Source organism: Mus pahari, chromosome 13 (genome assembly GCF_900095145.1).
Source record: "Mus pahari chromosome 13, PAHARI_EIJ_v1.1, whole genome shotgun sequence".
Taxonomy (NCBI): domain Eukaryota; kingdom Metazoa; phylum Chordata; class Mammalia; order Rodentia; family Muridae; genus Mus; species Mus pahari.
The window spans coordinates 4,872,807-4,886,551 of NC_034602.1; positions in this window are offsets into that span (position 1 = coordinate 4,872,807).

Genomic DNA, 13,745 nt, shown 5'->3' on the forward strand with positions numbered 1-13,745 from the left:
TCATCTGCAGAGAGAACCATCATCTGCAGGGAGAACCATCATCTGTAGAGAGAACCATCATCTGCAGAGAGAACCATCTGCAGAGAGAACCATCAGAAGCAAATCTGTATTTACAGCGAAACTGTCCTTTGCCCTCAACCCAACATCAAATTTGAAAACTTTCCAAGCTGTATCACACATGTACATCTGGCTTTTGATGCTTTGAGGTGTGTGTCAGTGAGTAGGAATAGAGATGATAAATATAGTTCCATTCTTTCATCCATTCGTGACCCAATTTTCCACAGTCATTTTGCATGCAGAGAAAAAGAGTAATGATCGGCAGAAGAAAATTGTGTCATGAAAATGTGTTTAAAAAAAAAGACATTTTAAAGAAATTTGATACTAGGCAATGACTTATCAAAAAGGTATTAACTACATCTCCAATTCTAAATATTGATAATAAGAATATAATTTACCAGTATTAAAAGATTTTTCTAGTGTGGAGGTGGATCTAGGTGCAGCCGTTTACACTGGTATATTCCAAGGCATTCTGGTGGGAGCATTCAAGGACCCATGAGAAAAACAAAAGGCATGGAAGTCCCTCCTTGCCTAGCTACAGTGGGCCTTTTCACGAATGTAGACGCAGAGCATATCAATTCTTCCCAACCCCACCCTGTATTCTTCTGGGAAGAAATCTCCACTCTCACTTTCTGCATCACTTGGTGTAGTTCATGCTGGTGCCAAGTTGGACACAAGGGGGCACCGAAGAGCCACGGATTTTGCCCTCGGACCTTTCCACGAGTACAATTTCCAACAGCAGCAAAGGCCAGGAAACCCTGGCCTTCCGGAACAGAATACCTTCTTCCCAAGAAGCTGGCAGACCCATCACCATGGTGGAACGGGAGGAATCAGCAAACGTCATCCACAGCTTGTGTTTACCCCTGCTTCCATCATGGCGCTAATGTTACAGCACTCCATGATGGTGGATAAAGTATCATATTAAATTACCCTCCCTCCTTCCTCTGCAACCTCTCTACCCTTCTCTCTTTCCTTCCTTCCTCTTTTCTTTAACCAATTCCACATTGCATCATGCTGTTTTAGAGAAATTGCAACAAAAATCTATTTTAGAAGAATCACCCGATATTAGAAAAAGTGATAATAGGCTTCCCAACAATGCATGTCAAGGACTGGCATCCTGACTGCATTCTTAACAAAGAAATTATTATTTTTCAATCCATCTGTTTGCCAAAGGAGACAGTTGCTTGTTGATTTCTTCTCCGAGCTTTGTCTCCCATCCTTACCTTAACAGTGAAAAACTGGCAGGGTTCTTGACACAACCCAAAGAGCCACGGGGTAATTCGTAGAGCAGCAATAAAGTTATGTGCTAGTTTCTCTCATTGAAAAGGAGATGGGGAATTTGACTATTGATTTCAATTTTTCTCTGTCTGGGCAGGAGAGCTTGAATTTTATTAAATGCAGTCAATTTGTGATGAAATATTCTTTTTATTTTTCAAGATAGATTGCTGATTTACTTTCGAATGGTGGGAAAATAAGGCTGTACCTGCTGGGTGCTGAAGAGAAGCACTTATTTGCTTTATCGATTTGGTCCATTTTTGTAAGATGTTTTCTATGTATTGTTTATTTAGCTACAAAACCTGCCTACAAAAGGTCCTGGCTCTTGGACTGCTTCAGTCTCCTGGAAAGCAGGTCCGGAAAGAAAAATTTGGGATTTATAAATAATTCTTTTGACAGAGAACCATTTCGTCAGTGGAAGCCTGTCCCTCAAGTGTGAATAAGCACAGATATAACCCCTGTACTTTTTGATTGGTTAGGTTCTCTTGTAGTTTGAAAATACGAATGAAAGAAACTTTCTGTCTTCCAGATAGGACACGTAGCCACTCTTGTCAGGAAAGAGGCGTGGAAGGTCAGTGGTAAGATCATTTATGCAAAAGATGTTAGCTTTCAAAAATTACCCTCTGGCCTACACTTCTTTAGTTTTGTATCAGAGAATTAAAAATCTCTTCTTTGAAAACAAAATTATGGTAATACTTCTTTGACGAAAAAAATCTTTATTTATTGAAAGATGTGTTTTTAAAGAGCATTCAGTCACAGTGGAGAATACTTGACCTGGGATGGTACAAGGGAAGTGAGTTGTGCAGCTTTCAGTAAAATGTATGCATGCTTATGTATGGGAACCAGAGTGTACGGAGTGAAAAGGTAAATCATTTTCTAGGAGTTAGGCTGGTAGGTGACATAACAGTTGGAATGTTTATTTTATAACATGTTTTATAGGGAAAGGGCATTGGGAATTTTTGTCACAGTGATTCGTTTGGATACATGAAACCAATTATGTTATATTTTAGGGAATGTTGGAATTAAATCATTTGACTGCTGGATTGTTTCCAAGTAGTATAGAATTCCATTGGTGATAACCACTCCCAGTCTACAGAGAGCATCAGAGTGAGAGCTTTTTATGTAGACTGGAAAGATAAAAGGCAAATTTTGTTATAATTTAAATTGTGACTAGTACCTCAAGGAAGTACACCCAAGATCCACAACGCTTTTCATTTCCTAGGCAATCAGGCAGGACTGACAAGTTCTAAAGAACTCTTAAGGGTAGTATAGGGACCTACACCGGAACCAGTGCTTGAGTTGTACAGCAAGATTTTTGTTAATTGAATGCTGGTTCTTGTAGATTATGTGAGTGTGAGTGAGTGTGTGTGTGTGTGTGTGTGTGTGTGTACGAATGCTTGTGTGGTATATGTGTGTGTGCACGTGTGTGATAGGACATAGCAAAGGGTTCTCACTACAGGGAGACAACTAACTGCGTGTGAATAAGGGTGCTCACTACAGAGAAACAGCAACCAACAGTGACTATGGACAAGAGACATCCTGGCACAAATATGGTTTTGTGTGTGTGTGTGTGTGTGTGTGTGTGTGTGTGTGTGTGTGTCCTTACATGGCAGGATTATAAAGCACATACACCTCTGCCCCTTTATCTTTTACAAGAGAACTGGTATGTTGTAAGTTAGTTCATATTCATAGGAGGTCAGTTAATTTTCTACAGCTTTTAGTCATGCATCGAAGACAGCTAAAGATAGCAGATCTAAACCATTTCTTCTCCAGTGTGTGCCTAAAGGTACTGATGATGGGCTTTGAGAATACATTTAAATGTTAGAGGAAGTGGGATTTCTAGGCCAGTGATGGAAGTTAAACAGGTCCTTTTGTTTTGAACAGAGTGTGTAAAGGACTTTCCCTTTGAATAAGGATGGAAGCTGAAATACTTTTCTAGGACTGTTTCCAAATTTAATAATGTTGGCACTCAGGAATTTCAGTTTTCCCATCTATGCAGTGATCGTCATTTGCACATCGCACATGGTAACCCATTCCCCACGGCTTATAGTTGTGCTTGTTTGGGACAAGGGCATTTGACAGGTGTTGGCTGCGGTTGTTCCCATTCTAAGTTTCCAGGCAGTGCCTATGACCGCAGCCTGGGAACATTTGCTGATCACTGGCAGGAGAGAAAGCGCTCGTAGGGGAGGCTTGGGTAGCTGGGTAGGAAGTAGTACCTGCAACTGGCTGACAATAAACTTGCAACAGTTTTGCCAATTTGTCCATTTTTCAATTGTTTTGCAGAGGGAAAGGATGAAGAAAACTAAAGCAGTGATACCGTTTCCACTCCCATCCTTATGTTTCATCACCAGGAGCCATTTGTCCATTCCCAGGATGTCTCTTGTCCATAGTCACAGCAGGCGCTTGCTGTTTCTCTGTAGTGAGCACCCTTATTCACACAGTTACTAGCCTCGCCGTATCAAGCTCACTCTGCTACAACCTAAAATATACCCTTTTCCCAGTTGTGCTGTGTCGTTGTTTGGAACATCACATGTTTTAATAAAATTTCAACTGTACTATTTTTTTTCTCAAAAATTAGAAAATTTTCCTCCAATACAGCATGTGGTCAGTTTTATTATTTGTTCATTCTTGCTTTTCTTTATGGCCCCTTTCTCTTTTAAACACACTTCAAAAAAAAAAAAAAGTGAAGAGATATCTGTGAAATGGCCTTTTGAAATGAGTATGTGGCCTTGTAAGTTTTTCTTTCATTGTAAGTCATATTTAGATGTAAAAAGCTTTCAACTCCAGATCATGTGCTATTCAGATTATTCCAGCTCACTTCTAGTCTTTTATTATAAAAGCTCTTTTATTTATTTGCATTTTTAGGAGGATTCTCTTGAATGTGTATTTGTGTGTGTGTGTGTGTACATGTGTGTAATTATGTGCATTGTCTCAGCCAGAGAGGCCCTCAGTAAGCCTCACTGGTATAGGTGCCCAGGAACAGGGATGAAGACAAGGCAATGGGCTGTACTCACACATTACAGTGACCAAGAACCAGGAGCCCAGACGAGGTGTACATTTGTGGTCTCACAGTAGATCTCTGACTTCATTCTGTGCTCTAAGAAAAACAGACTTTTCATGAGTCATTTCACGAAATACTTTCGCACAGCCCCTTCAAAGCCTTGTTGTGTAGTATTCCTCCTGGGACCATTCTCGCCTGGCTGTGATGGTATCTGGCTTTCAGTGGGGGCCATAGGGGGAATGCGACAAAGGAGTTAGAGTGGCAAAGGTGACTTGGGACTGTGCTGGAAAAGTTATTAAAATTCATTTCTTATATGGTAAGCCATATCTAATTTCGGAAATTGATTTTTATCAGCCACATCAGGAGTAACTTTCTGTCTGCAGTCAGCTGTCACACAGGCACTTCCTCCTTTAAGGGCATTTGTCTCTCAAAGCTGGGAAGAACACCCGAGTGTGCGAGTGACACACTCCGCATCCCGTCCGCTGATCTACCTGTCAGACATCCCAGAGTCCTCCTTGTTTCCCCTTTTTTACTGTTCAGGCCCCTCCACAGAACATTATTGTCCCAGCAGACCTTCTATCCAAGGACTGTTGATCACAGCCCAAGAGCTGTCATCTATTTGCATTCTCTGGATGCCTCATTATTCACAACATTTGATGTCCATAAAAACACATTAAAACTATTTCCTTGAGCAAAAATAATCAGCTCTCTGCTGTACATATCATTTGTATACTCAAATTGTAAAATGTAAATTGATATATAAGAAAATGGCCCATTAACTTTTTCATTAATGACAACACGACATTCTGTGTACCGGCTGTGGGAGGATCCTGCCTTCACGTTAGCAACCTGAAGGGTGAATGGACCCTCCTCCTCCTTCCTTTCTAATTTCATAAAAATGATGGATGTCGTCAAGCAGGGATTCTCTTCAGGATCTTATTTGTCTTAAAATATGGAACCTTTGATTCATCACAAAGATGAAACCATCCTGGTGTACAGAATGGCTCCTGTTTTTTAAAAAAGGAGAAAAATGATTATTTACTATTAGAATATGCCTGGAGGACAAATCTGCCTACTATGTAATTGTTTTCAAATGTTTACCATATTCCAAGTCGTTAATTATATACTTGCATATTATATTGAAAAGAGCAAATTCGGAAACTGTTTGTAAAATGGATATATTGTGGTCAGATTGCTGTCATGACATGCAAATTCTTAGTCCTAAAATACTGGACGAAACTTTTTATTGTGAGATATAGACACTTTTATTAAATTTCGTTTGGATTTGCTTTGATTGCTTTTCCATGAGAGTTTAATGCATGCTGTTTATACAAGTGGAGACTGAATGGATCACCTGTCCCCAGTTAGTGTTATTAGTAGCCTTGTTCTTGCAGGGTACAAGATTCGACTCCTATAGAGCCTACAAGGCCAGTTGTTGGGCTGTAGCATTTGATTACAATATAGATTAATAATGTGTCCATCACAGATACATCATGCACTAAGAGATAAAGAACATCTGATACTGAGAAATAAAATCTGCCTTCGGTAAATTACATAGAAAAATTACACAGTACATTTAAATTACCATTTGCTTAGCAACGTGCCCTTGTAGCCATTCCAGTGGGGCTATAAAATGATCGATTTACTTTAATTTTCTACTGAATCCTAAAAAAATAAAAAATGGCTATCAGTAACCTATCCCTTCATCATAGCATGCTGATTCACTCTGTGTATTAAATTTACTGGCAAGAAGCAAGACGTTAACAAAAAGTAACAGATAATGTGAACATTTCATGCATAATCTGTAATATGAGATATGTATTAATAGGGAAATTATGATGCATTCAATTATTCTGAAATGCCTTCCAGAGATGTTTTGATTTGGCTGCGCTCGGATAGTAGCTGCACAGCAGGGAGCGTCTCAAGTGATGAATAACCTAATCTCCTAATCTCAAAATGGGCACTGTTCACAGCGAGCCAGGGAGAGGCTAGTGGGAGAAACTGCACTTTGCAGGCACTGGCACCAAGATGAATCTAGCAAAAATAACGATTCTCACAACAGCAACAACAACAACAACAACAACAACAACAAAAACAGCAACAGCAGCAGCAGCAGGAGAAGCAGCCACAGCAGCAGCAACAGCAACAACTAAACAGCCAGCAGAGCATCCTGCCTCCTTGCCACCTAGCCTTCTCAAAATTAAGAAACGAAATGCACATTTGTAATGAGCACTCTTTCGTCCCTTGTGGTTGCTCCAGTCTATATTCTGAGTGGCACCTCTCCACTCTCCACTGCAAAACTTAGAAGACAAAAGGCTATAAAAAACGATGGCACTCACATTAGTGCTGTTAGGACTTGGGTGTTTATGAGACATTATGCATGCACAAGAACCCGTACTAATTTGCCACGTTTCGTGCACACCTGGGATGATCTTTTCCACGTACACATTTGTTCTCCCCTCTCCCCAATGTCTGAAGAAAGCCCATCACAAGAAACTGTTCATTTTCTATCGTAAGCCCCGGGCTCTATAAGACTTCCTGGGTGTAATTAAGCGGCTGCGTTTACTTCTTGGTGTGGGGAACAATGGTCTGACTCCTTGAAGAGGTCAAGCGGGATTTATTTTATTGTGTATAGAGTCGGAGCAGTGGAGGATGAGCCATCACAGTACGTGGACATTCCTTTGCCGTTTCTGCGCACACACACCCCCATCCCCAATGTCAGGTCTAGGTTGTAAATTAATTTTTCCTCTCTGATTTTACTCCTTTCTTGAGATCATTGCTACAATACTATTAGGTAATACCCTGCTGCAAGGAAAATAAGTCCCGAGAAAAATATGCAGTGCGTGTATGCCTTCCCCCGCCCTCAAATTACTTGATTGCAGCAGGTTCACTTTTTGATTAATGCAATTTTGCATAAGGTAATATGACACGAGTGTATTGCTTTTCAGTAATTATTCAGTGGAGTTAATATGGCAGACTTCTTGAAGAAAAATTAGTACCATGGCGTCTCATTTCTCTAAATCCCCAGCACTGTTCAGTAGGGTAACAATAATAATTATGTATAAATAAATAAATTTCTTTTATCAATGTTCACTTGGATTGGAAACCATGGGCAGCTTCCTCCCTAACCAGAGCTCTAGCGGCTATACTTTTTAATTAGCCGTGTTCCGAGGGGCAGGGATGAGTCCATGCGCAGCTTTGTCAGTTTGGGAGACTGACACAGTGGTTTTTATAACAAGGATCTTTGCAGTCTAATCATCGTGTGAAATTATGTGCGCATGTTGGCTTTCTCTTTCCTCGCTACCTTTGGAGTAGAGCCCAAGACCAAGAAGCAAAGGCGGTAGACGGCTCTTCCTCAAGCAGCCTGCTTTCCTTTAGGTCTGGTTTCCTGTGAGCAACACTTCAACCCGGCAAGACACTGTTCTGTGCAACTAGCCCTTGCTCACGGGTCCCAAGCCTGCTATTACATTTCCTTGCCCGTGATACATGCTTCACGGTGCACTTTTCTCGCTAATCATGGTTTAGCAAACAAGGAAGGAGAGGGCCCCGTTTTATGAAACTTTCTGATGAGTGATGTTCAGTTTATTTCAGTCTTTAGTGTACTAGAATGTACAATTGCTCTAAAGATAAATAAAAGATTCAGCCGAGTGCCACTGGAGAGCAGCGCAGCATGTCTCTGGCATGGCTTGAGACTTATCTGATTTGGATTTGTATACCTCATGGGGAATGGCAAAATATTGGAACAGACGGCTTGATATTTCCGAAGAATATAGTGGGCTTTATTAGCACCAGTTTCACTCCCTGACTGACGGCTTTTTCAAATTTTTTATCTTATTAATCCGTGCTACTGTATGTAAATGTTATTCCTCTCTGCATAAGGGAGGCAACCAGCGATTTGTAATAAATGCCTATGAGTGCCTGAGGCTACACTTAAACTTTAAAACATCTATTATTAAGTTGCAAAAAACCACTGTAATGGCCAATAGTGACCTCACAGGAATTTTAAACTGTGGTCTGCTCTTCTGCATTAAAAACAAAACAAAAAAAAAATTGCCTCCAGTTAGAATTATGAGCAACGCTATTTTAACAGCTGCATTTTGATTATTAAAGTGTGTTTTACAACTGAATTACAATGCTTTTATGGACTCTAGGTATAAGATTTTAAAAGGTCATTAAACATAGTCGGGTTTTGTCACAGTGGGTGTCATTGTGTACAATGGACACTACACAATCTATTTTATGTCACCACACTTAGGATTTCAAATAGGATTCAAGAACATTTTAGTTTGTTTAACCATTTAGGTGACTACAGACATCTCAAAGACAGTGACAGTCTGCAGTTGGAGACGACTACTTTCATTATTATTTTATTAATTTGACAAGAAGTCCTACAGATTTTCAGTGTATCACTGATCCATTTGTCCCAGAAATAATTAAAATCACAGCCTGGAGCAACAGACAACAGATACACTCTGGCAAATTAATGTTCAAAAATACATCACTTGTACTGTAGCCAACTCTTTAGTCCTGTGACACTTCTACATTTTCTCCCTCTGATCATATGTGACAATAGTTATTGACCTCAAGTGTAGATTTTCCAAATGCAGGATCTTACACTCATTGATCCATTATGTCGTGTGCTGTATACTGTACGCAATGTTTACATCTCTAGACACAGAATCCAGAATGGAGTTGCAGAGATTTCTCAGGACTCCCACAGGCAGCTCAGCAAAGCAGTAAACATGAACTTCAGTTTGCCTGGACCCTGCCTGTTAAGCTACTTCCCTGTCAATTTTTAATTTTCTTTTCATTAATTTAGCATCGTTGTATGCCTATGCTGGAGTCTGTGCCATTGGTGGCACCGGTTTCTGGGCGCCTGCTTGTTGATGGGGACATGGGGATGGGGTGTGATAAGGAGCACAGAATCCTCCAAATATTTGACAGAATGTCACAAAGGATTGTATTTGCATGTCCTCGGCTGGTAGGACATGATGATTAGTGTGCGGTGCGTTGCTGGCTCTGCGTACCCAGCGCAGACGGCTCGGATCGTCTACATAGCTTTGAATAGTGTATATGTACTTTGAACATACCTCTGACGAGCAAAGCTGTCACTCTGCTGAAAAAAATGTAGCTGCAGAATTGACAATACCAGCTTAATTTTTTTTTAGAAAAGAGGACATCTCCTAAGTAATTATTATCATGCTAATAGCATTTGCATTCTTTTGTGTATAATTAAGATCTGCCTGTCTAAGCATGAAATGGGGTTGAGATCATGAATGAGGGTGCTATCCTTAACCTAGTTAGTAAATCAGTTTTAATCTGGCTTTCTTTAGGTAGAATCATAACAATAGTCTGTTGTATACAAAAATCTACAGTTTCTGGCTGTACACAGTCATAAAAAGATAATATTTAGCAAAACTTCCCATGAAATTAAAGAAGCCCCTCTTGTGAACACTATGTTGAATAAAAAACAGTTCAACAATTATAGATATCTCTTATTTTATTAACCCTTTCTTTCCCAGAGTGATAAACGCTGTACCTGTTCTTATTCTGACCTCTTAAGTTTGGGGATGTGATTCTTTTTTCTTTTTATGTAATAGAAATTAGTTTGATATTCATATTCCGCCTACTTCCAAGAGAATTTGAGGCAGAAAATAGGCTAAAATACAGTGGGAAAAGAAGGCATTTCAGTTTAGAGCATAACAGGTTATGTAATTTAATAATCACAAACTGGTTTGGAATACTGTGCTGTTTTGTTCCCGTAGAAATAGTAATATCTGTTATTGGTGCCTTTTTTTTTTCCTTCTGTAATTTCATGGTTAATACCAAGCAAGGCAATTATGTTAAAAGAAATTATCCTTGTCATTTGGCAAGAGGCATTTCTTTATCTTCAAGGTGCTCAGGCTTCTTAAACCTATCCCTTCTCCTCTCCAACCTGAGTGTAAGCATTTGCATGCTGTGATTTATAAGGTGATCAGAAAACACCTCTATTTATCAATTATGAGGGAGCATAGGCTGCTTGGAACTGATCAGGCAGCCTCCTTGGCAAGAGGACCCTCTGAGGGGGCGGGGCGGGGCGGGGCGGGGCGGGGCCGGAAGGAAGGAGAGACTGAATGGCAACAGGAGGGAGTGGGAGCTGCCTTGATGTGTCTGCTTTGTTTGCCTGCTGCGACCCACTTGCCAGGCTTCCCACAGCTTTTCTGGTGTTGTGCACACAGGCGGGCCCCTGCCATTTGATTTTTTCCATCCATATTTTTGGTGATCACACTGTTTTTCTATGAATCTGTATTTGTTTTTCAGTTGTCAGCAAATATGTTCTGCGTATCTCTTTATTGGGGGCACTGTGCTGGGGGCCTAGCATCCTGTAGCCCCTGGAATGCATAGAAGGCAAGCCTAAGAAACACCTCTTTTCTCTTAACATGACCAAAGCAACTTCACCTGAGAGTAACAAAATAAAAATAAGTAGGAAAATATAAAATAAATGCCAAGTAAATGAAATGATGTTCATGAAATTGTTGCCTCTATAATGCCTAGCATGTTGTAATTTATTTAATAAATAATAATCTATAATAATTAATTGTTGATTATGAAGAAAAGGACACTGCTGCTGCTGCTGCTGCTACTGATGATGATGATAAAACACAGGTGTCATGCAGGACATTAGCAAAGCTTAGAGACAGGTTCTACTGGAGTAAGTTGCTCTACCCTTTAGCAAACATTGGAATGGGTTTCTTGCTGTCTACTCTAACAGCTGCCAGGTAGAACTTCCTCTCCTCTGTTCAAGCTTCCTACTCTGCCTAATTCTGGATCTTTCCCTGTTTCGTATTCAATTCACAGCCTGATTTTCTGTTTACTGTTTTCTGGCTTCCCCTTGGCTGGAGTGTAAGCTTCCTGTGGACAGGGTGTTGTGATTTCCTTTCTGGTAAATCCCAGGCTCATTAAGAGTGTGGGACTGAGCTTAACGCTCTACTTAATACATAGATTTGAATTTTGGCTGGAGAGCTGATGGATTGTCTGACTTGCCAGAACTTTGTTAATCTCTTCTCCTCACATATATTCCCCGTTAGGAAAGGAAGATTGCCAGAGAGTTGGTGGTCTGCAGAACCTTCTGAAAACATATAGAAAATACAGTTAGAGCCACTTTGTCTGCACAGTGTCCAGTTCTCTGAGACACAGTCTCTGAGAAGTTCCTCAGGGATGCGCAATGGCCAGGAGAAGAGTCATCAGGGCAGATTAAGCAGTGCGTGAGTCTTCACTGGGCCACACTTCAGGCAGATTTTCAGCCCAAACATATTTTAGTTTGTTGAGGTCATGAAGCTTTCTGTACTATACCAGTTGTGAGAAATTTGATGAAATGTTGTTTGAACTCTGCACAATGCCGGACAAACAATAAATGCTTTCCAGTGAGCTACCACCTCTAAGTGTTGTTATTGGTTTATGGCTGTTATTTATCTTAGGAATAATGGGTTATGATGCATAAAACCTTACATCACAAAATTTAAAATTGCTTGTTACATGCTAAGTTCTCACTCTTTCTGCCTCTATTTACTAAATCACTTCCTTAGTTTATGTCACCTCGTCACCTGTGCTGTCTAGGTCTTTAAATGTTTACTTTATTGTGCATGTATGTGCATGTGTATGTGATGTGCATGGGAACATAGGCAAGAGTGAGCATCTGGGAATCAAGCTCAGGTCCTCAGGCCTGTTTAGAGAGGACTTTACTCATGAGTTAAACACCCTTTGGTACCCAAACTATCACTAGAATGTATTTGGGGAAAAAAACAAAAACAAAAACAAAAAAAAAAAACTTAAGTAGCCAGTGTTGGAAAATCGGAGAGATTAAAAACAAATTTTATTTTATTTTCAATTTTTTACTAGATATTTTCTTCATTTCCATTTCAAATGCTATCCCCGAAAGTCCCCTATACCCTCCCCCTGCCCTCCTCCCCTACCCACCCACTCCCATTTCTTGGCCCTGGCATTCCCCTGTACAGGGGCATATAAAGTTTACAAGACCAAGGGGCCTCTCTTCCCAATGATGGCTGACTAGGTCATCTTCTGCTACATATACAGCTAGAGACACAAGCTCTGGGGGTACTGGTTAGTTCATATTGTTGTTCCACCTATAGGGTTGCAGACCCCTTCAGCTCCTTGGGTCCTTTCTCTAGCTTCTCCATTGGGGGCCCTGTGTTCCATACAATAGATGACTGTGAGCATCCACTTCTTTATTTGCCAGGCACTGGCATAGCCTCACACGAAACAGCTATATCAGGGTCCTTTCAGCAAAATCTCGATAGCATGTGCAATAGTGTCTGCGTTTGGTGGCTGATTATGGGATGGATTCCCAGGTGGGGCAGTTTCTGGATGGTCCATCCTTTTGTCTTAGCTCCAAACTTTGTCTCTGTAACTCCTTCCATGGATATTTTGTTCCCTATTCTAAGGAGGAATGAAGTATCCACACATTCGTTTTCCTTCTTCTTGATTTTCTTGTTTTGCATAATGTATCTTAGATATTCTAAGTTTCTGGGCTAATATCCACGTATCAGTGAGTGCATACCCAAATTTTATTTTAAAATGTAAAGGAAACCCTTTCTCCTTCACTACTTATGACTATCAATTCTGATGTAAAAATGTTGTGACTTGGGTGGAGGCTAATAGAGGCAGAGAGAGGAAAATCTGTTCAAACCATTTGTTATTTTTTATTTTAAATTTCTATGCACTTGAGTAAGTAGCTGGTGTTTCAAAATATAACCTAATTTTTCTAGTCATGTGTATTTCCTTATACATTTATGTTAATGTATATTTATATCTTCACACCCACCTTCATAGATATACAATGAATATCTCAAACTTGAATATAAATTTTCATGCAAAAATTATAACATAGAAGGGTATTATCTTGAGAAAGAAAGGTGATGTGGTAAAGTTATAGAAAACACATAACATTATAATAAAAATGAAGATGTTATAAAATTAAATAGACAAGGTATAATAGCATTTAAGTATAGAATTTAAGCTTTATATAAATACCTAATTAAAGGTATTTATTTTATGGACAATTAATATAAAATGGATAATTAATGCAAAAATTGTCCCAAATAATTAAATTTAATTATCTACTTTTTACAATACATGAACATATATTTATGATCAATTAAAAAGTTAAATCTAAAAAAAAAAAGAGCCAATAAGAACTACCTCTAGGAATTTATGTTACCATTATAGACAGAAGTATAGGAAAACCATTTCAGTATTAAAAGCAAAGAGGACATAGAAAAACAAAATGGATGTGATAGTATGATAATTGAATTTTGGTTAATTTCAAACATTTACAAAAATCCTTCCTCACAGAAGTGCCTGGGGAAATGGCTCAGAGTCAGACTCCTTGCCTAATAAGAATGAGGTCCTAGGT